The 22,968-nt window shown below is 32.7% G+C and overlaps 1 protein-coding gene across 1 annotated transcript in view; it reads left to right on the top strand.

The window, feature by feature from the left end:
* The window catches only part of LOC110667979 (protein-lysine N-methyltransferase rrg1), a 37,505-nt gene extending 15,134 nt beyond the window's left edge, over positions 1-22,371 (top strand). Inside the window, exon 2 of the mRNA XM_058150136.1 lies at positions 22,354-22,371. The gene's annotated coding sequence lies outside the window, so the exon portion shown is untranslated. The remainder of the gene's footprint in view (positions 1-22,353) is intronic.
* The last annotated feature ends 597 nt before the right edge of the window (positions 22,372-22,968 follow it).

Here is a 22,968-nt window from a genome sequence, read left to right as displayed (position 1 = left end):
ATATAATGAATAAATATATGAATTATGATGAAGGCAAAGTTTATGTAGAAATGTATTTTAAAAATTTATACTTCTATTGGGAATAAAATTGAAATGTTATAAATTATAATTGGAATTTGTCATGAAATAATGAAGTCATAAAACACAATATATTAACATTTAATGGTACCTATGTGCCCATGTATTGCCTAGACAAGTGTGTCAGATTGGATAGATTGGCATGCCAATAGGGTATTATTTTATCAGTACTGTGTAAGGCTTTATGCCTGTATTCATAGCTTTTATGCCCGATTACTTGTTATCATGGCTTTTAGCCATACTGATATGTTATCATGGCTTTCTAGCCATACTGACTGCATACATGGTTGACGTTCCGCATTTCATGTCCCATGATATGACGGCTCGAGACACCGTGGTGTCCAGTGCCAACGACCCGTTATCCAGTTTAGTCAGCCTGTCATAGGTTATTTGGGCAGTGAAATTATTGAAATAAGTTAAGAATATTAGCAATTAAAAATATTAGAAATTAAATAAATGAGTAAGAAGATCTAAAATAAATTAGATTAGTTATTTAGCAGAAAGAATTGAAATGAACTGAACTGATGTTAAAAATTTATCTATTATGAAATGACTTTGAGAGCCTTAGTTATTATGAAATAATAAAAGATAACCTAGAAAGTATTAAATTAAATGATACAAAAGATTAGTAATAGAATTATAATTTAAATAAATGTTACAATGAACCATGTTTTATTTTCATCTGTATTTTGTAAATTATTTTCTTTATTATATTATCGCACCACTAAGCAGCAATGCTTAGCGTGATGGATTTTTTTTTCTTTCGCGCAGGTACTGCAGGCAAAACCCAGTGGATATTAGACTGTGATTTTGAAGTCCAGAATTGCAGAAGTGTCAGAAGTGTTCAAGTTGTTACCTTCTCAGCAATGCATGTAGATAGGGCCCATATAAGTCATTTTATATATTTTGTATATTATAAATATTTCTTATGCTGTAATGTAAACTAGAAAATTGTAATTAATATTTATGTGTTATAAATTAATAAATCGGTTAGTTCATATGTGATTAAATTATATCATGTAAATTAATGAAGATTGAAAATTTTCACATATGAGTTGAGAATGAATGGGAATATATGGAAATGAAAATGAAATTGAATTATATAGAGGATATTCGAATTGATGAGATAATTATGATTAGTATAGATGAGATTTTATTGTGAAAGTATTGTTGAATTTTCAAGCAGGTGAAAAGTAAAACACGCCAACCGATAATAAAATAGGAGAAATTTCGTCAGTTTCTCCTTATACCATAATTTATTTTAAAATATAATAAGTTCAAAATTAATAAAGGAATAAAATAAAATAAGAAAGGGTGCTCTAATACCGAGTGTGACATGCCTTGCTCGGCTACATTATAGTTGGGTGAGAGGTGTCACATTTATTGGTATCAGAGCACGGTTTAGGCATTCCTAGGCATCGATAGATAGAATGAATAATATGCATAACATGCATTGCATTCATATGAGTCGAGGTGACACTAATGCAGATCCTTGACTAAGTACATCTGGTAAATTTCATGGACGAAAGTTTTATTAGAGGGGAAGAATTATAACACCCTCACTTTAGCTAGTCCGTGCATTCAACTGTTCCGGTGATTAATGTCAGTCCGGACAGTCGAAATATCTGAAACTATATGTAAACTAGAGTAAGGAGTCATAAATAACCAAATAATGGTAAGAAAAAAATTAAGGAAAAATTTTCTGGTTCTTCTTCTTCCACTAGCCGTTTCCTTCTCTCTTTTCTCTCACTATTTTTGCTCAAACTTCTCACTAAAATTTCTTGATAAATCACTCTAAAATCCTAAACTTTCTTCATTAAAACTCCACCTTACACCTTAAATCACCTCTAGGTAGCAATTTGAAGGAGGAATTTAGGAGATTTACAAGCTCAAGTTAGCTCATCAAAAGGTTAGTGCTATAATCAAGTTATTTTCCTTATTTAATCCTTGTTAGTGTTGTGAGTTAAGTTAAATTTTTTTGAAATTGAAAGAAGTTGATGAGAAATTGAGAGAAAAATTTTTGGCGGCCATGGAAGAGAGTTGAAATTTGTTGAATTGGTTGAATTAAATTTACTTAGAAATGGTTTTTGATGAGTATATTTAAGTTAGATTTTGATTGGTGTGTGTTTGATGTAATTGAGGATTATTGAGATTAGGGTTTGGGGCAAACTTAGGGTTTTGCTCATGTGTTGGTGAATGGAAGTTCTAATGGTCAATTAGTGACCATTTGGCTATATTTGATGAGGAATTAAAGTGATTTATGCCAATGGAATTGAGGTTAGGTATGCTGCCTTAGGTGACCTACAGGGTTAGATGTAAGTCTAGCAGATTTGGGCAGCTGTAACTTGAGAGGTGTAGGTTCAATTGGTACAAGGCTAATTGGACGTGAAACTAGACACATAATGGCACAAATTTGATGTAGAAATCTTGCCTAGAAAACAAACTTAGAATACCCTAAAAATTGACCAAATCCAGGTAACCAATTCTAGACCTCATAAAAGTGACCAAATGAACAGTGTTTGTTCATTTGTTCATAACTTAGTGTAGAAATATCCAATTAACTTGAATTTTATATCAATAGAAAGCTTAGACAATTTAGAACAACCTTCATGTTGAACACAAACTCAAATTCTGGACTTAACATAATGGAATTGTCTACCAAAATCAGGATACAAAATCTGACAGAACCAGTATTGCCCAAAATTGCTGGGTAGAAAGCAATCTTGCTAGCCCTAAAGAAATTAGCATAACTTGAGCTAGAAAACTTTAAATGGAGTGATTCAAAAAGGAAATTAAAGAATACACATAAAGGAACAACTTTGATTAAGAACATTTGGCCAAATTCTCACCGTAGAATTGTCTAATGGAACAGTGAACTCTAGCACAAAAAACTGAAAGTTTTGATTTATTTCCTATTGGTTTAAAGTATTGATTGGCAACCAATGCCAACAGTTTTGTGAACTAAAATGTGGTAATATCATGTGGTTAGAACTCATGTAACTATTATGTATGAAAAAGTCAACAAATTAAGTGAATAGTAACCCCAAAAACATAAAAATAATAAAAAGAATTAAAGAAGCCATTATGAGTACTAATATATCTTGTATAATTAATGAATTTAAATTCTTGAAGTTGAGTGACTCTAAGATTTAAGGAAAATTTAGTTAAATTTGAAATCCATGAAATATTCATAGATTACTTGAAATAAGAATGACAATTTATACAAATAGTGTAATTAATAAATGGATCATGTTAATGTATGAATGAGACATTAGTTTTCATTATTGTAGAAAGGAAGAGTACTTTGAGTACAATAATTCATATATTTATTCATTATATCATTTGTGTTGATCACAATTCACAACAATGGTTTATGGAACAGTGAACTCTAGTACCCAAAACTAAAAGTTTTGATTTATTTTCTATTGGTTTAAAGTATTGATTGGCAACCAATGCCAATAGTTTTGTGAACCAAAATGTGGTAATCTCATGTGGTTAGAACTCATGTAACTATTATGTATAAAAAAGTCAACAAATTAAGTAAATAATAACCCCAGAAACATAGGAATAATAAAAGGAATTAGAGAAGCCATTATGAGTACTAATATATATAGTATAATTAATGAATTTAAATTCTTGAAGTTGAGTGACTCTAGGATTTAAGGAAAATTTAGTTAAATTTGAAATCTATGAAATGTTCATAAATTACTTGAAATATGAATGATAATTTATATAAATAGTGTAATTAATAAATGGATCATGTTAATGTATGAATGAGACATTAGTTCTCATTATTGTAGAAAGGAAGAGTACTTTGAGTACAATGGTGTATGAGAACCATTGTTGTGAATTGTGATCAACACAAATGATATAATGAATAAATATATAAATTAAGATGAAGGCAAAGTTTATGTAGAAATGTATTTTAAGAATTTATACTTCTGTTAGGAATATAATTGAAATGTTATAAATTATAATTAGAATTTGTCATGAAATAATGAAGTTATAAAACACAATATATTAACATTTAATGGTACCTATATGTCAATATATTGCCTAGACACTTGTGTCAGATTGGATAGATTAGCATGCCAATAGATTATTGTTTTAGCAGTATTGTGTAAGACTTTATGCCTGTATTCATGGCTTTATGCCCGTATTCATGGCTTTTATGCCCGATTACTTGTTATCATGGCTTTTAGCCATACTGATATGTTATCATGGCTTTTTAGCCATACTAATTACATACGTGGTTGACGTTTCGCATTTCACGTCCCATGGTATGACGGCTCGAGGCACCGCGGTGTCTAGTTCCAACGACCCATTATCCAGTTTAGTCAGCCTGTCATAAGTTACTTGGGCAGTGAAATTATTGAAATAAGTTTAGAATATTGGCAATTAAAGATATTAGAAATTAAATAAATGAGTAAGAAGACCTAAAATAAATTAGATTAGTTATTTAGCAGAAAGAATTAAAATGAACTAGACTGATATTAAAAATTTATTTATTATGAAATGACTTTGAGAGCCTTAGTTATTATGAAATAATCAAAGATAACCTAGAAAGTATTAATTTAAACGATACAAAAGATTAGTAATAGAATTATAATTTAAATCAATGTTACAATGAACCATGTTCTATTTCATATGTATTTTGTATATTATTTTCTTTATTATATTATCATACCATTAAGCAGCAATGCTTAGTGCGATGGATTTGTTTCCTTTGCGTAGGTACTGAAGGCAAAACCTAGTGAATATTTGACTGAGATTTTGAAGTCCAGATCTGCAGAAGTGTTAAAAGTATTCAAGTTATTAACTCTTCAACAATGCATCTAGATAGGGCCCATATAAGTCATTTTATGTATTTTGTATATTATAAATATTTCTTATATTGCAATGTAAACTAGAAAATTGTAATTAAAATTTATGTGTTGTAAATTAATAAATCGGTTAGTTCATATGTGATTAAATTGTATATCATGTAAATTAAAGAAGATTGAAAATTTTCACATAAGAGTTGAGAATGAATGAGAATGTATGGAAATGAATATGAAATTGAATTATATAGAGGATATTCGAATTGATGAGATAATTATGATTAGTATGGATGACAATTTATTGTGAAAATATTGTTGAATTTTCAAGCAGGTGAATATTGAAACATGTCAACCGATAATAAAATAGGGAAAACTCCGTTAGTTTCTCCTTAGACCAAAATTTATTTTAAAATATAACAAGTTCTAAATTATTAAAGGAATAAAGTAAGATAAGAAAGGGTACTCCGGCACCGAGTGTGACATGCCTTGCTCGGCTATATTATAGTCGGGTGAGGTGTAACTGTGACACCCCTTACCCGACTACAGTGTAGCCGAGTAAGTTATGCCGCTCAGTGTGCCGGAGCACTCTATTTTATCTTAATTCATTTTTATCGTAGTTTTGAATATAACTTGTGAAATATAATTCATTTATTGAAATTGTAATTTATTTGAGGTTCCGAAAATTTTAAAGAAAATCCGGCGGAGTACCGGCTAAAAATGGAGAAAACAGTTCTTCGGAACCTGTGAAAAACACTTCCTATATTCTTATTCATTCATCTCAACTCCATTTATCAAAATCTCAATATTTTTCAGTTCACATTCATTTCTCAATCATTCACTTTTCCATTTACAAACACAAATTTGCATTATTTACATGAAAATCAAAATACATTACATAAGTTTCATTACATATGAGAAAATCAAAATTTATTACAGAATGCCAAAATGACACCTAGTGTCCTACCAATGCAATCGCAGGTTGAGGTGACACGGACACTATGCGTAACTATGAACGGCCTTACCCAACTGCGGGTCTACCGGGCCCTCTGTCCAAATCTTCGATCACTACAGCGTTGCAAAGCGACGCGCTAAGCATAAAGCTTAGTGGTGCCAATAATACAAGAAAATACAATATGCAAATAAAAATAATAATTTCCTTGCTATTGTGTTCATAAGAAATGAATAATTACTAACTTATTGTGTAGTCGAGGGCTAATCATGTTTCATGATATTAACTTCTTCATGCATTTCGTTAATTATTTTCTTCATGATATTGAGCTTCTTTGTATTTTTGTAATCATTCCTGATACTTAATTTTCGTATCTTCTTTAATAATCAGTTCAATCACAGTTATACTTTTCCATGCCCAAGTAACCTATATTGGATGATCGATCGATAACGGGTCGTTGGCACTGGACACCGTGGTGCCTCGGGCCGTCATACCATGGGACGCAGAACGTCAACCACGTATGCAGTCAGTATGGCTAAAAAGCTATGATATCACATAATCGGCATAAAAGCCATGAATACGGGCATAAAAGCCATGAATACGGGCATAAAGCCATGAATACAGGCATAAAGCCTTTCGCAGTACTGCTAAAACAATACCCTATTGGCATGCCAAACTATCCAAACCAATCATATTAGGCCTACTAGGGCATTTTGCATTTTTTAAGTTTCACAATTTTTGAATTTCAAGTTTTCATGTCACTATTCATTTCATTAGTGAACTAAAATATTGACTTTTGCATAAACAATAGGTACATTGTTTTTAGTACTCCCAACATACCACATTTTGTATTTAAAACTTGTTGGTTTTGGTCACTTTCTCAAAGCTTAGGTCATTTTGGCAAAATTGCCAATTTTTGGTTTTGGTGTCACTATTGACCTCATTGGTCAACAAAAATGTTGACTTTTGGATAGAAAATAGGTGTATTGGTTTTAACACCCCAAACATACCACATTTTGTATTTAAAACTTGTTGGTATTGGTTGCCAATACCATTTCCAAGCTTAATACTAATTGAACAAAATTTTCAGATTTGGTGCTTCATCTTTACTGTTCCATTTGTTATTTTTACAGTGGGAATTTGAGGAAATGGTAAACATGAAAGTTGTTCCTTATTTGGTCTAGTTAAATTTCCTTTTTTGAATCACTCCATTTGGAGTTTTTTAGCTCAAGTTATGTCAAAAATAAGTTTCGCTCACGCAATCGCTCATCTTGCCGCACTTTTGGGTTTTGTGATTTTGGTCCAACTTTGGTCAATAATTTGATCAAGTTAAATTAATAATTTGGTCTAACTTTCTTCTTATGAAATGTTCTACCATACCTTAAGTTTCCATCGGTTTAAGAATCGCCTAAATCCGAGTTTTCTAGAGAGAGTTATAGCCATCCAAACATTACTGCTCAAGTGAAAATCTGCAGAGTTGCAGGTTTGATAACTTAACTTTGCCCAATAATTTGAATGAGTTAATGGCATAATTTGGGGTAGGTTTCTTCATGAAAGTTGTTTTTCTATATCCTATCTTGTTGCTGTAAAAATTTCAGGTCAATTTGACCACTCTACAGTGAGTTATGGCCAAATGAACAGTTTGGTCATTTCTGCAGGGGCTGTTTGCAGGGTATCCGGATTGGGGCCAAGTTTTGGTCCTCTTGCTTTGGTCTTTTGGGCATGGTTTCTTCAGCAAAAATGTGCCATTATAAGCCTAGTTTCATGTCCAATTGGCAAAACATCAATTGGACCTACACAGCCAAAGTTATGGCAGTGCAAGTGGACTGAATTTTCAGTCCCTTTCTTTCTTGTCTAGGGCAGCCTACAACTTCACTTTGCAATCTTATTTTTCAGTCCATAATATGGTCAACTTACCTAAAATGGTCACTAATTGACCATTAAAATGTGCTCTAACAATTTCATAAGCCAAATCAATTTTTCACTTCTCAAAACCCTAATATCCAATTCAATTTGCCCATAAACCTCAATTAGCACACTAGTTCAACATCCATGCATATTCATACCTTAAACATCATTTCTATCCACTCTAAATTCATTAAAACAATCAAACTCATCCTTCCTTAGGGCTGCCAAAAATTCAAGGGATGCATACACTTAACTTTTATTCATTTAATTTACAATTTCTCACTTATTTCAAGCTTCTAACATGGAATCAAAGAAGTATATATATAAGTAGGCACTAACCTCACTTTAACCTCTTGTAGGGCAGATTTCTCCAAGTTAAATCTTCATTTTCTTGTACTCTCTTGACTGCCAAACACTTCCTCTAAGTCCAAGGATTCATTTTAGTGTTGGGGTCTTGAGGAAATATGGTGAGGAAGCATGAGAAATGAAGCTTTTGTTTGAAAATCAATGGAGGGAGAAGAGGGAGAGATTCACATTTTGGCTGAAGAAGAAGAAGGAAACAGCAGAATTTTGAGTCCATTTGTCTCTTTTAATCGTTTAAAAAAAGACTTATTGAATGGTGATTGGTGGAGGGTATGTAAATGACATCATGTGATGTCATTATCCCTAATTTCCTTCATTTTTCTTTTCTTTTCTTTTCTATCACATTTCAATTTAATTTTTAGCAATATTTCTTCATATTTTATGTCATATTAATTATTTACTTAACTGGACAAGTCGGCCAAAAATCACCTCTGAAGGCGAAATGACCAAAATGCCCTCCGTTTGGCTTAATGGGTCAAAATTGTCTGGACCGATTGAAAAATTTTTCTAAATATTTTCTTGGCATTCTAATTCCATAGGAACCTCAATGACCCTTCTCTGGAGTCCCAAAAATTATTTTATGAAATTTTTCCTGGGTCTAGGGCTCCTCGTTGCGAGAACCGCAACTTCCCTCTGGTTACCCTTCACTTGGGCACCGGCTCATTTGACTTGGTTGTATTTTATTTCTAAAATTTTTACTAAATTTTTCTTATTAATATTTGAGTAAATTTTGGTTCCTCACTTTAGTTTAAATATTTTTCAGGACGTTCTAGTATGCGGACCGACACCGTCCACGAATGTGGAATGTATGGAGTTGCTACCGGGAGGGTGTTACAACTCTTCCCCTCTTATTTAAATTTCGTCCTCGAAATTTATCCGGTGTAAATAGTCGAGGAGCTATTACCTCCTTATTTCTTCACCTTTCCGTGTTATCATACTTTACTTTCTTCTAGTCTCAATCCTATCCTCAAACAGTTCTGTACTCATTCTTTTTCATCTTAAATATAGTCTCCTTCTCATTTCCATTCGCTATCTCATTGTCTATTCACTCTCTTATTCCATACCCTAACCTAAAATAAACAGGAAATACAGATCTGCAATAGTGTCACCTCGACTCTTATGAATGCAATGCATGATATGCAATCTATCTAGGTCCAGAAACGCCTAAACCGCGCTCTGATACCACTAAATGTGACACCCCTTACCCGACTACAGTGTAGCCGAGCAAGTTATGCCGCTCAGTGTGCCGGAGCACTCTATTTTATCTTAATTCATTTTTATCGTAGTTTTGAATATAACTTGTGAAATATAATTCATTTATTGAAATTGTAATTTATTTGAGGTTCCGAAAATTTTAAAGAAAATCAGTAATAATACCAGCTAAAAATGGAGAAAACAGTTCTTCGGAACCTGTGAAAAACACTTCCTATATTCTTATTCATTCATCTCAACTCCATTTATCAAAATCTCAATATTTTTCAGTTCACATTCATTTCTCAATCATTCACTTTTCCATTTACAAACACAAATTTGCATTATTTACATGAAAATCAAAATACATTACATAAGTTTCATTACATATGAGAAAATCAAAATTTATTACAGAATGCCAAAATGACACCTAGTGTCCTACCAATGCACTGCAGAAGTTGAGGTGACACGGACACTATGCAGAACTATGAACGGCCTTACCCAATCTGTGGTCTACTGGGCCCTCTGTCCAAATCTTCAGTACCTACGCGTTGCAAGCGCTACGCTAAGCATAAAGCTTAGTGGTGCCAATAATACAAGAAAATACAATATGCAAATAAAAATAATAATTTCCTTGCTATTGTGTTCACAAGAAATGAATAATTACTAACTTATTGTGTAGTCGAGGGCTAATCATGTTTCGTGATATTAACTTCTTCATGCATTTCGTTAATTATTTTCTTCATGATATTGAGCTTCTTTGTATTTTTGTAATCATTCCTGATACTTAATTTTCGTATCTTCTTTAATAATCAGTTCAATCACAGTTATACTTTTCCATGCCCAAGTAACCTATACTGGATGACTGGACTGGATAACGGGTCGTTGGCACTGGACACCGTGGTGCCTCGGGCCGTCATACCATGGGACGCAGAACGTCAACCACGTATGCAGTCAGTATGGCTAAAAAGCTATGATATCACATAATCGGCATAAAAGCCATGAATACGGGCATAAAAGCCATGAATACGGGCATAAAGCCATGAATACAGGCATAAAGCCTTTCGCAGTACTGCTAAAACAATACCCTATTGGCATGCCAAACTATCCAAACCAATCATATTAGGCCTACTAGGGCATTTTGCATTTTTTAAGTTTCACAATTTTTGAATTTCAAGTTTTCATGTCACTATTCATTTCATTAGTGAACTAAAATATTGACTTTTGCATAAACAATAGGTACATTGTTTTTAGTACTCCCAACATACCACATTTTGTATTTAAAACTTGTTGGTTTTGGTCACTTTCTCAAAGCTTAGGTCATTTTGGCAAAATTGCCAATTTTTGGTTTTGGTGTCACTATTGACCTCATTGGTCAACAAAAATGTTGACTTTTGGATAGAAAATAGGTGTATTGGTTTTAACACCCCAAACATACCACATTTTGTATTTAAAACTTGTTGGTATTGGTTGCCAATACCATTTCCAAGCTTAATACTAATTGAACAAAATTTTCAGATTTGGTGCTTCATCTTTACTGTTCCATTTGTTATTTTTACAGTGGGAATTTGAGGAAATGGTAAACATGAAAGTTGTTCCTTATTTGGTCTAGTTAAATTTCCTTTTTTGAATCACTCCATTTGGAGTTTTTTAGCTCAAGTTATGGCCAAAATAAGTTTACTGTTCACGTGCACTGTTCATGCTGCACTTTTGGGTTTTGACAGATTTTGGTCCAACTTTGGTCAGTAATTTGATCAAGTTAAATTCATAATTTGGTCTAACTTTCTTCTTATGAAATGTTCTACCATACCTTAAGTTTCCATCGGTTTAAGAATCGCCTAAATCCGAGTTTTCTAGAGAGAGTTATAGCCATCCAAACATTACTGCTCAAGTGAAAATCTGCAGAGTTGCAGGTTTGATAACTTAACTTTGCCCAATAATTTGAATGAGTTAATGGCATAATTTGGGGTAGGTTTCTTCATGAAAGTTGTTTGTCTATATCCTATCTTGTTGCTGTAAAAATTTCAGGTCAATTTGACCACTCTACAGTGAGTTATGGCCAAATGAACAGTTTGGTCATTTCTGCAGGGGCTGTTTGCAGGGTATCCGGATTGGGGCCAAGTTTTGGTCCTCTTGCTTTGGTCTTTTGGGCATGGTTTCTTCAGCAAAAATGTGCCATTATAAGCCTAGTTTCATGTCCAATTGGCCAAACATCAATTGGACCTACACAGCCAAAGTTATGGCAGTGCAAGTAGACTGAATTTTCAGTCCCTTTGCTGCTGTCCTAGGACAGCCTACAACTTCACTTTGCAATCTTATTTTTCAGTCCATAATATGGTCAACTTACCTAAAATGGTCACTAATTGACCATTAAAATGTGCTCTAACAATTTCATAAGCCAAATCAATTTTTCACTTCTCAAAACCCTAATATCCAATTCAATTTGCCCATAAACCTCAATTAGCACACTAGTTCAACATCCATGCATATTCATACCTTAAACATCATTTCTATCCACTCTAAATTCATTAAAACAATCAAACTCATCCTTCCTTAGGGCTGCCAAAAATTCAAGGGATGCATACACTTAACTTTTATTCATTTAATTTACAATTTCTCACTTATTTCAAGCTTCTAACATGGAATCAAAGAAGTATATATATAAGTAGGCACTAACCTCACTTTAACCTCTTGTAGGGCAGATTTCTCCAAGTTAAATCTTCATTTTCTTGTACTCTCTTGGCTGCCAAACACTTCCTCTAGGTCCAAGGATTCATTTTAGTGTTGGGGTCTTGAGGAAATATGGTGAGGAAGCATGAGAAATGAAGCTTTTGTTTGAAAATCAATGGAGGGAGAAGAGGGAGAGATTCACGTTTTGGCTGAAGAAGAAGAAGGAAACAGCAGAATTTTGAGTCCATTTGTCTCTTTTAATCGTTTAAAAAAAGACTTATTGAATGGTGATTGGTGAAGGGCATGTAAATGACATCATGTGATGTCATTATCCCTAATTTCCTTCATTTTTCTTTTCTTTTCTTTTCTACCACATTTCAATTTAATTTTTAGCAATATTTCTTCATATTTTATGTCATATTAATTATTTACTTAACTGGACAAGTCGGCCAAAAATCACCTCTGAAGGCGAAATGACCAAAATGCCCTCCGTTTGGCTTAACGGGTCAAAATTGTCTGTACCGATTGAAAAATTTTTCTAAATATTTTCTTGGCATTCTAATGCCATAGGAACCTCAATGACCATTTTCTGGAGTCCCAAAGATTATTTTATGAAATTTTCACAGTGCAGGGCTCCTCGTTGCGAGAATCGCAACTTCCCTCTGTTACCCTTGAGCAGAGCTCATTTGACTTGGTTGTATTTTATTTCTAAAATTTTTACTAAAATTTTCTTATTAATATTTGAGTAAATTTTGGTTCCTCACTTTAGTTTAAATATTTTTCCGGACGTTCTAGTCGGTCACCGGAACAGTGGAATGTACGGAGTTGCTACCGGGAGGGTGTTACAGTAACACCCTCCCGGTAGCAACTCCGTACATTCTCTATTCGATGACGATGTCGTCGGACAGCTAGAACGTCCGGAAAAATATTTAAACTAAAGTCAAGAACGAAATTAACTCAAATATTAATAAGAAAAATTTAGGAAAAATTTTAGAAATAAAATACAACCAAGTCAAATGAGCCGATATAGCGATGGGTAACTCAGAGGAAGTTGCTCGCAACGAGGAGCCCTAGACCTGGAAAAATTCATAAAATAATTTTTGGGACTCGAGAAGGGTCATTGAGGTTCCTATGGCATTAGAATGCCAAGAAAATATTTAGAAAAAATTTTACAATCCTGCATGATTAATTTTGACTGTTAAGCCAAATGGAGGGCATTTTGTCATTTCGCTGAGACGATTTTGGCCGACTTGTCCAGTTGAGTAAATAATTATTATGACATAAAATATGAATTAATATTGTTGAAAAATTAATTGAAAGTTAGTAGAAAAGAAAAGAAAAGAAAATGCAATAAAATGCCAAATATGACATGTTGTGATGTCATTTAAAAAGCTTCCTCCAATCACAATTAAACAACCCTTTAATTAACTAATAAAAGAGACCAAAGGAGACCAAAAATTCTGGTCATCTTCTTCTTCTTCTTCAGCCAAAACGTGACCTTCCCTTTTCCATAACCCTCCATGAAAGTTTCCTTTAATTTCTTCCATTTCCCATGAAATTCCACTACTAAACCCTAAGTCACCTTCACTAAACTTGTCCCCACATCACAAGGCAACTCTAGGCAGCCACAAAGAGGAGAAATTCTAGAGTTTTCACAAGCTCAATAAGTTGAGCAAAGAGGTTAGTGCTTAATTATGCATGTATATCTCTTGTTCCATATTAAGGACTTAAAAATGAGTATGAAATTATGGATTAAATGAATGAAACTTATGGGTATGTATGCCATGGATTTCGGCTGCCCTAGGGAAGGAATAGAATTGGGTGTTTTTGATTGACTTAGAATGAACTACAAATCAAGTTTAAAGTATATAAACATAAGGATATTGATTTAGTTAGTTAACTAGGGTAGTTTGTACAAAACTATAAATTTGAGCTAGGGTTTAGGAGATAAAACTTGACTTGGCTTATGAAATTGTTAAAGAACACTCTAATGGTCAATTATTGACCATTTTAGGTAAGTTGACCACAATTTGGACTGAAATATAGCTTGGCAAAGTGAATGTGTAGGCTGCCTAAAGACAACAGCAAGGTGACTGAGATTTCAGTCCACTTAGACAGCCATAACTTTGGCTGTGTAGGTCCAATTGGTGTTTGGCCAATTGGACATGAAACTAGGCTTATAATGGCACATTTTTGCTGAAGAAACAATGCCCAAAAGCCCAAAGCAAGTGGACCAAAAGTTGGCCCCAATCCGGATACCCTGTAACAGCACCTGCAGAAATGACCAAATGAATAGTAACTGTTCATTTGGCCATAACTCATTGTAGATAAGGTCAATTGACCTGAAATTTTTACAGAAAAAAGTTAAGACATAGAAAAACAACTTTCATGAAGAAACCTACCCCAAATTATGACCATAACCTAACCCAAATGGCAGTGGCAGTCACTGTTCATGTAACTATAGATATGGTAATTTCTGCAGAATGGAAATCCGGCCAGCTGTGGTTTTTGGACCATATCTGGAGCTACAAAACTCCAAATGGAGTGATTCAAAAAAGGAAATTCAACTAGACAAAATAAGGAACAACTTTCATGTTTGCCATTTCTTCAAATTCCCACTGCAACAGTGCTTAATGGAACAGTAAAGTTAAGCTTCACAAACTGAAAATTCTGCTTCCCTTGGTTTAAACTTAGAAATGGTAATAGTAATCAATTCCAACAAGTTTTAAATACAAAATGTGGTATGTTTGGGGTGTTAAAACCAATACACCTATTTTCTATCCAAAAGTCAATATTTTTGTTGACCAATGAGGTGAATAGTGACACCAAAACTTGAAATTCAAAATTTGAAAAATTTAAAAGTATCAAATGCCCTAGTATACCTAACTAGATTGGTTTGGATAGTTTGGCATGCCAATAGGGTATTGTTTTAGCAGTACTGCGAAAGGAAAGGCTTTGTGCCTGTATTCATGGCTTTATGCCCGTATCCATGGCTTTTATGCCCGTATTCATGGCTTTTATGCCTGATTATGTGATATCATAGCTTTTAGCTATATTGATCAGATACGTGGTTGACGCTCAAGGCCCCATGGTATGACAGCCCGAGGCACCACGGTGCCCAGTGCCAACGACCCATTATCCAGTCCAATCATCCAGTATAGGTTACTTGGGCAATCAAATGAATGGAAAAGTATAACTGTGAACTGATTATTAAAGAAAATACGAAAATTAAGTATCAGGAATGATTACAAAAATACAAGGAAGCTCAAGATCACATAAAAAAAAAAAAATTAACGAAATGCATGAAGAAGTTAATATCATAAAACATGATTAGCCCTCGACTAAACAAAAAGTTAGTAATTACTCATTTCTTATGAACACAATAGCAAGGAAATTATCATTTTTATTTGCATATTATATTTTCTTGTATTATTGGCACCACTAAGCTTTATGCTTAGCGCTACGCTTTTGCAACGCCAGAGGTACTAAAGATTTGGACAGAGGGGCCCAGAGACCACGATTCGGTAAGGCGCTACGCTTCAGATAGTGTCCGTGTCACCTCACCGTCTACAAGGCATTGGTAGGACACTAGGCTTCATTTTGGTATTTTGTAATTGATTTTATTTTCCTTTGTGTAAATGAAACTTATGTAATGTATTTTGATTTTCATGTAAATAATGCAAAATTGTGTTTGTAAATGGAAAAGTGAATATTGATCCGTGGATCATACATGACTATCAAATGTGATGAATGATTGAGAAACGAATGGTTGAAAAATATTGAGATTTTGATATTGGAGTTTGTGAATAGATGAATATGATTATTAGAAGTGTTTTTCACAGGTTCCGAAGAACTGTTTTCTCCATTTTTAGCCGGTACTCACGATTTTCTTTAAAATTTTCGGAACCTCAAATAAATTACAATTTCAATAAATGAATTATATTTCACAAGTTATATTCAAAACTACGATAAAAATGAATTAAGATAAAATAGAGTGCTCCGGCAGACTAAGTGGCATAACTTGCTCGGCTACACTGTAGTCGGGTAAGGGGTGTCACATGAGGGGTGTCACATTTATTGGTATCAGAGCACAGTTTAGGCGTTCGTAGACATCGATAGATAGAATAAGATAGTGTGCATAACATGCATTGCATTCATATGAGTCGAGGTAACGTTAATGCTGATCTTTGACTACGTACATCAAATAAATTTTGAGGACGAAATTTTTGTTAGAGGGGAAGAATTATAACAACCTCACCTTAGCTAGTCCGTGCATTAAATTATTCTGGTGATTAATGTCGATTCGAACAGTCGAAATGTCTAAAATTATATGTAAACTAGAGTGAGGAGTCATAAATAACCAAATAATGGTAAGAAAAAAATTAAAGAAAAATTTTCTGGTTCTTCTTCTTCCACCAGCCGTTTCCTTCTCTCTTTCCTGTCACCATTTTTGCTCAAAATTCTCACTAAAATTTCTTGATAAATCACTATAAAATCCTAAACTTGCTTCATTAAAACTCCTCCTTACACCTTAAATCACCTCTAGGCAGTAATTTGAAGGAGAAATTTAGGAGATTTACAAGCTCAAGTTAGCTCATCAAAAGGTTAGTGCTATAATGAAGTTATTTTCCTTCTTTAATCCTAGTTAGCGTAGCGAGTTAAGTTAAATTTTTATGAAATTGAAAGAAGTTGATGAGAAGTTGAGAGATAAATTTTTGGCAGCCATGGAAGAGAGTTGAAATTTGTTGAATTGGTTGAATTAAATTTACTTAGAAATGGTTTTTGATGAGTATGTTTAAGTTAGATTTTGATTGGTGCGTGTTTGATGTAATTGAGGATTGTTGAGGTTAGGATTTGGGGCAAACTTAGAGTTTTGCTCAAGTGCTGGTGAATGGAAGTCCTAATGGTCAATTAGTGACCATTTGGCTATATTTGATGAGGAATTGAAGTGATTTATGCCAATAGAATTGAGGTTAGGTATGTTGTCTTAGGTGACCTGCAGGGCTAGATGTGAGTCTAGTAGATTTAGGTAGCTGTAACTTGAGAGGTGTAGGTTCAATTGGTGCAAGGTCAATTGGACATGAAACTAGACACATAATGGTACAACTTTGATGAAGAAACCTTGCCCATAAAACAAGCTTAGAATAACCTAAAAATTGACCAAATCCAGGTAACTAATTCTGGACCTGGTAAAGGTGACCAATTGAACAGTATCGCCATAACTCAGTATAGAAATATCCAATTAACTTGAATTTCATATCAATGGAAAGCTTAGACAATTTAGAAAAACCTTCATGTAGAACACAAACTCAAATTATAGACTTAACTTAATGGAATTGTTCACCAAAATCAGGACACCAAATAAGGCAGAACCAGTTTTGCCCAGAATTTCTGGGTAGAAAGCAATCTGGCCAACCCTAAAGATATTAGCATAACTTGAACTAGAAAACTCCAAATGGAGTGATTTGAAAAGGAAATTAAAGAAGACATATAAAGGAACAACTTTAATTGAGAATATTTGGCCAAATTCTCACCGTAGAAATGCCTAATGGAACAGCGAACTCTAGCACCCAAAACTAAAATTTTTAATTTATTTCCTATTGTTTTGAAGTATTGATTGGCAACCAATCCAACAGTTTTATGAACCAAAATGTGGTAATCTCATGTGGTTAGAACTTATGTAACTATTATGTATGAAAAAGTCAACAAATTGAGAAAATAGTAATGTTTGAATAGTAACCCCAAAAACATAAGAATAATGAAATGAATTAAAGAAGCCATTATGAGTACTAATATATATAGTATAATTAATGAATTTAAATTCTTGAAGTTGAGTGACTCTAGGATTTAAAGAAAATTTAGTTAAATTTGAAATCCATGAAATGTTCATAGATTATTTGAAATATGAATGATAATTTATATAAGTACTGTAATTAATAAATAGATCATGTTAATGTATGAATGAGACATTAGTTCTCATTATTATAGAAAGGAAAAGTACTTTGAGTACAATGGTATATGAGAACCATTGTTGTGAATTGTGATCAACACAAATGATATAATGAAAAAATATATGAATTATGATGAAGGCAAAGTTTATGTAGAAATGTATTTTAAAAATTTATACTTCTATTAGGAATATAATTGAAATGTTATAAATTATAATTGAAATTTGTCATGAAATAATGAAGTCATAAAACACAATATATTAACATTTAATGGTACCTATGTGCTCATGTATTGCCTAGACACGTGTGTCAGATTGGATAGATTGGCATGCCAATAGAGTATTGTTTTAGCAGTACTAAGTAAGGCTTTTTGCCTGTATTCATGGCTTTATGCCCGTATTCATGGCTTTTATGCCCGATTACTTGTTATCATGGCTTTTAGCCATATTGATATATTATCATGGCTTTTAGCCATACTAACTGCATACGTGATTGACGTTCCGCATTTCACGTCCCATTGTATGACTGTCTGAGGCACCACAGTGTCCAATAGCAACGACCCGTTATCCAGTTTAGTCAGCCTGTCATAGGTTACTTGGGCAGAGAAATTATTGAAATAAGTTAAGAATATTAGCAATTAAAAATATTAGAAATTAAATAAATGAGTAAGAAGACCTAAAATAAATTAGATTAGTTATTTAGTAGAAAGAATTGAAATGAATTGGACTGATATTAAAAATTTATCTATTATGAAATGACTTTGAGAGCCTTAGTTATTACGAAATAATCAAAGATAACCTAGAAAGTATTGAATTAAACGATACAAAAGATTAGAAATAGAATCATAATTTAAATAAATGTTACAATGAACCATGTTTTATTTCTATCTGTATTTTGTATATTATTTTCTTTATTATATTATCACACCACTAAGTAGCAATTCTTAGCGCGATGGATTTATTTCCTTCACGCAGGTGCTGAAAGAAAAACCCAGTGGATATTAGATTGGGATTTTGAAGTCCAGATCTAGAGAAGTGTCAGAAGTGTTCAAGTTGTCACCTCCTCAACAATGCATGTAGATAGGGCCCATATAAGTCATTTTATGTATTTTGTATATTATAAATATTTCTTATGTTGTAATGTAAACTAGAAAATTATAATTAATATTTATGTGTTATAAATTAATAAATTGGTTAGTTCATATGTGATTAAATTGTATATCATGTAAATTAATGAAGATTGAAAATTTTCACATATGAGTTGAGAATGAATGGGAATGTATGGAAATGAATATGAAATTGAATTATATAGAGGATATTCGAATTGATGAGATAATTATGATTAGTGTGGATGAGATTTTATTGTTAAAATATTGTTGAATTTTCAAGCAGGTGAATAGTGAAACACGTCAACCAATAATAAAATAGGGGAAACTCCATCAGTTTCTCCTTAGACCATAGTTTATTTTAAAATATAACAAGTTCAAAATTATTAAAGGAATAAAGTAAGATAAGAAAGGATGTTTCGACACCGAGTATGACATGCCTTGCTTGGCGACATTGTAGTCGGGTGAGGGGTGTTATATTTATTGGCATCAGAGTACAGTTTAGGCTTTCCTAGGCATCGATAGATAGAATGAGATAGTGTGCATAACATGCATTGCATTCATATGAGTCGAGGTGACACTAATGTAGATCTTTGACTACGTATATCAGGTAAATTTCAAGGACAAAATTTTTGTTAGAGGGGAAGAATTGTAACACCCTCACTTTAGCTAGTCCATATATTTGACTATTCTAGTGATTAATGTTAGTCCAGACAGTCGAAATTTCTGGAATTATATGTAAACTAGAGTGAGGAGTCATAAATAATCAAATAATGGTAAGAAAAAAATTAAGGAAAAATTTTCTGGTTCTTCTTCTTCCACCAGCCGTTTCATTCTCTCTTTCCTCTCACCATTTTTGGTCAAGCTTCTCACTAAAATTTCTTGATAAATCACTCTAAAATCCTAAACTTGCTTTATTAAAACTCATCCTTACACCTTAAATCACCTCTAGACAGCAATTTGAAGGAAAAATTTAGGAGATTGACAAGCTTAAGTTAGCTCATTAAAAAGTTAGTGCTATAATCAAGTTATTTTCCTTCTTTAATCCTTGTTAGTGTAGTGAATTAAGTTAAATTTTTATGAAATTGAAAGAAGTTGACGAGAAATTGAAAGATAAATTTTTGGCATCCATGGAAGAGAGTTGAAATTTTTTGAATTGGTTGAATTAAATTTACATAGAAATGGTTTTTGATGAGTATGTTTAAGTTAGATTTTGATTGGTGTGTGTTTGATGTAATTGAGGATTGTTGAGGTTAGGTTTTGGGGCAAACTTAGGGTTTTGCTCATTTGCTTATGTGTTGGTGAATGTAAGTCCTAATGGTCAATTAGTGACCATTTGGCTATTTTTGATGAGGAATTGAAGTGATTTATGCCAATGGAATTGAGGTTAGATATGTTGCCTTAGGTGACCTGTTGGGCTAGATGTGAGTCCAGTAGATTTGGGCAGCTGTAACTTAACAGGTGTAGGTTTAATTCGAGCAAGGCCAATTGGACATGAAACTAGACACATAATGGCACAACTTTGATAAAGAAACCTTGCCCAGAAAACAAACTTAGAATACCTTAAAAATTGATCAAATCCAGGTAACCAATTCTGGATATGGTAAAAGTGACCAAATGAATAGTATAGAAATATCCATAACTCAATGTAGAAATATCCAATTTACCTGAATTTTATATTAATGGAAAGCTTAGACAATTTAGAATAACCTTTTTGTAGAAAAACTCAAATTCTGGACTTAACCTAATGGAATTGTCCACCAAAATTAGGACACCAAATCTAGCAAAACTAGTTTTGCCCAGAATTTCTGGGTAGAAAGCAATCTGACCAGCCCTAAAGAAATTAGCATAACTTGAGCTAGAAAACTCCAAATGGAGTGATTCAAAAAGAAAATTAAAGAAGACACATAAAGGAGCAACTTTTATTATGAACATTTAGCCAAATTCTCATTGTAGAATTGCCTAATGGAACAATAAACTCTAGCACCCATAACTGAAATTTTTTATTTATTTCCTCTTGGTTTGAAGTATTGATTGGCAACCAATGCCAATAGTTTTGTTAACCAAAATGTGGTAATCTCGTGTGGTTAGAACTCATGTAACTATTATTTATGAAAAAGTCAATAAATTAAGTGAATAGTAATATGTGAATAGTAACCCCAGAAACATAGGAATAATAAAAGGAATTAGAGAAGCCATTATGAGTACTAATATATATAGTATAATTAATGAATTTAAATTCTTGAAGTTGAGTGACTTTAGGATTTAAGAAAAATTTAGTTAAATTTGAAATCCATGAAATGTTCATAGATTACTTGAAATATGAATGATAATTTATATAAATAGTGTAATTAATAAATGGATCATGTTAATGTATGAATGAGACATTAGTTCTCATTATTGTAGAAAGAAAGAGTACTTTGAGTACAATGGTGTATGAGAACCATTGTTGTGAATTGTGATCAACACAAATGATATAATGAATAAATATATGAATTATGATGAAGGCAAAGTTTATGTAGAAATGTATTTTAAAAATTTATACTTCTGTTAGGAATATAATTGAAATGTTATAAATTATAATTGGAATTTGTCATAAACTAATGAAGTCATAAAACACAATATATTAACATTTAATGGTACCTATGTGCCCATGTATTGCCTAGACACATGTGTCAGATTGAATAGATTGGCATGCCAATAGGGTATTGTTTTAGCAGTACTGCATAAGGCTTTATGCCTGTATTCATGGCTTTATGCCCGATTACTTGTTATCATGGCTTTTAGCCATACTGATATGTTATCATGGCTTTTTAGCCATACTGACAGCATACGTGGTTGACGTTCTACATTTCACGTCCCATGGTATGATGGCCCCGAGGCACCGTGGTGTCCAGTGACAACAACCCGTTATTCGATTTAGTCAGCCTGTCATAGGTTACTTGGGTAGTGAAATTATTGAAATAAGTTAAGAATATTAGCAAATAAAAATATTAAAAATTAAATAAATGAGTAAGAAGACCTAAAATAAATTAGATTAGTTATTTAGCAGAAAGAATTGAAATAAATTGGACTGATGTTAAAAATTTATCTATTATGAAATAACTTTGAGAGCCTTAGTTATTATGAAATAATCAAAGATAACCTAGAAAGTATTGAATGAAACGATACAAAAGATTAGTAATAGAATTATTATTTAAATAAATGTTACAGTGAACCATGTTTTATTTTCATATGTATTTTGTATATTATTTTCTTTATTATATTATCACACCACTAAGCAGCAATGTTTAGCGCGATGGATTTGTTTCTTTCGCACAGGTACTGAAGGCAAAACCCAGTAGATATTAGACTGGGATTTTGAAGTCCAGATCTGCAAAAGTATCAGAAGTGTTCAAGTTGTCACCTCCTCAGCAATACATGGAGATAGGGCCCATATAAGTCATTTTATGTATTTTGTATATTATAAATATTTCTTATGTTGTAATGTAAACTAGAAAATTGTAATTAATATTTATGTGTTGTAAATTAATAAATCGGTTAGTTCATATGTGATTAAATTGTATATCATGTAAATTAATGAAGATAAAAATTTTTCACATATGAGTTGAGAATGAATGGGAATATATGGAAATGAATATGAAATTGAATTATATAGAGGATATTCGAATTGATGAGATAATTATGATTAGTATGGATGAGATTTTATTGTGAAAATATTGTTGAATTTTCAAGCAAGTGAATAGTGAAACACGCCAACCGATAATAAAATAGGGAAAACTCCGTCAGTTTCTCCTTAGACCATAATTTATTTGAAAATATAACAAGTTTAAAATTATTAAAGGAATAAAGTAAGATAAGAAAGGGTGCTCCGGCACCGAGTGTGACATGCCTTGCTCGGCTACATTATAGTCGGGTGAGGGGTGTCACATGGAT

The sequence above is a fragment of the Hevea brasiliensis genome, chromosome 7 (assembly GCF_030052815.1).
Source record: "Hevea brasiliensis isolate MT/VB/25A 57/8 chromosome 7, ASM3005281v1, whole genome shotgun sequence".
In the NCBI taxonomy this organism is placed as follows: domain Eukaryota; kingdom Viridiplantae; phylum Streptophyta; class Magnoliopsida; order Malpighiales; family Euphorbiaceae; genus Hevea; species Hevea brasiliensis.
This window is presented reverse-complemented; position numbering and strand designations above follow the sequence as displayed.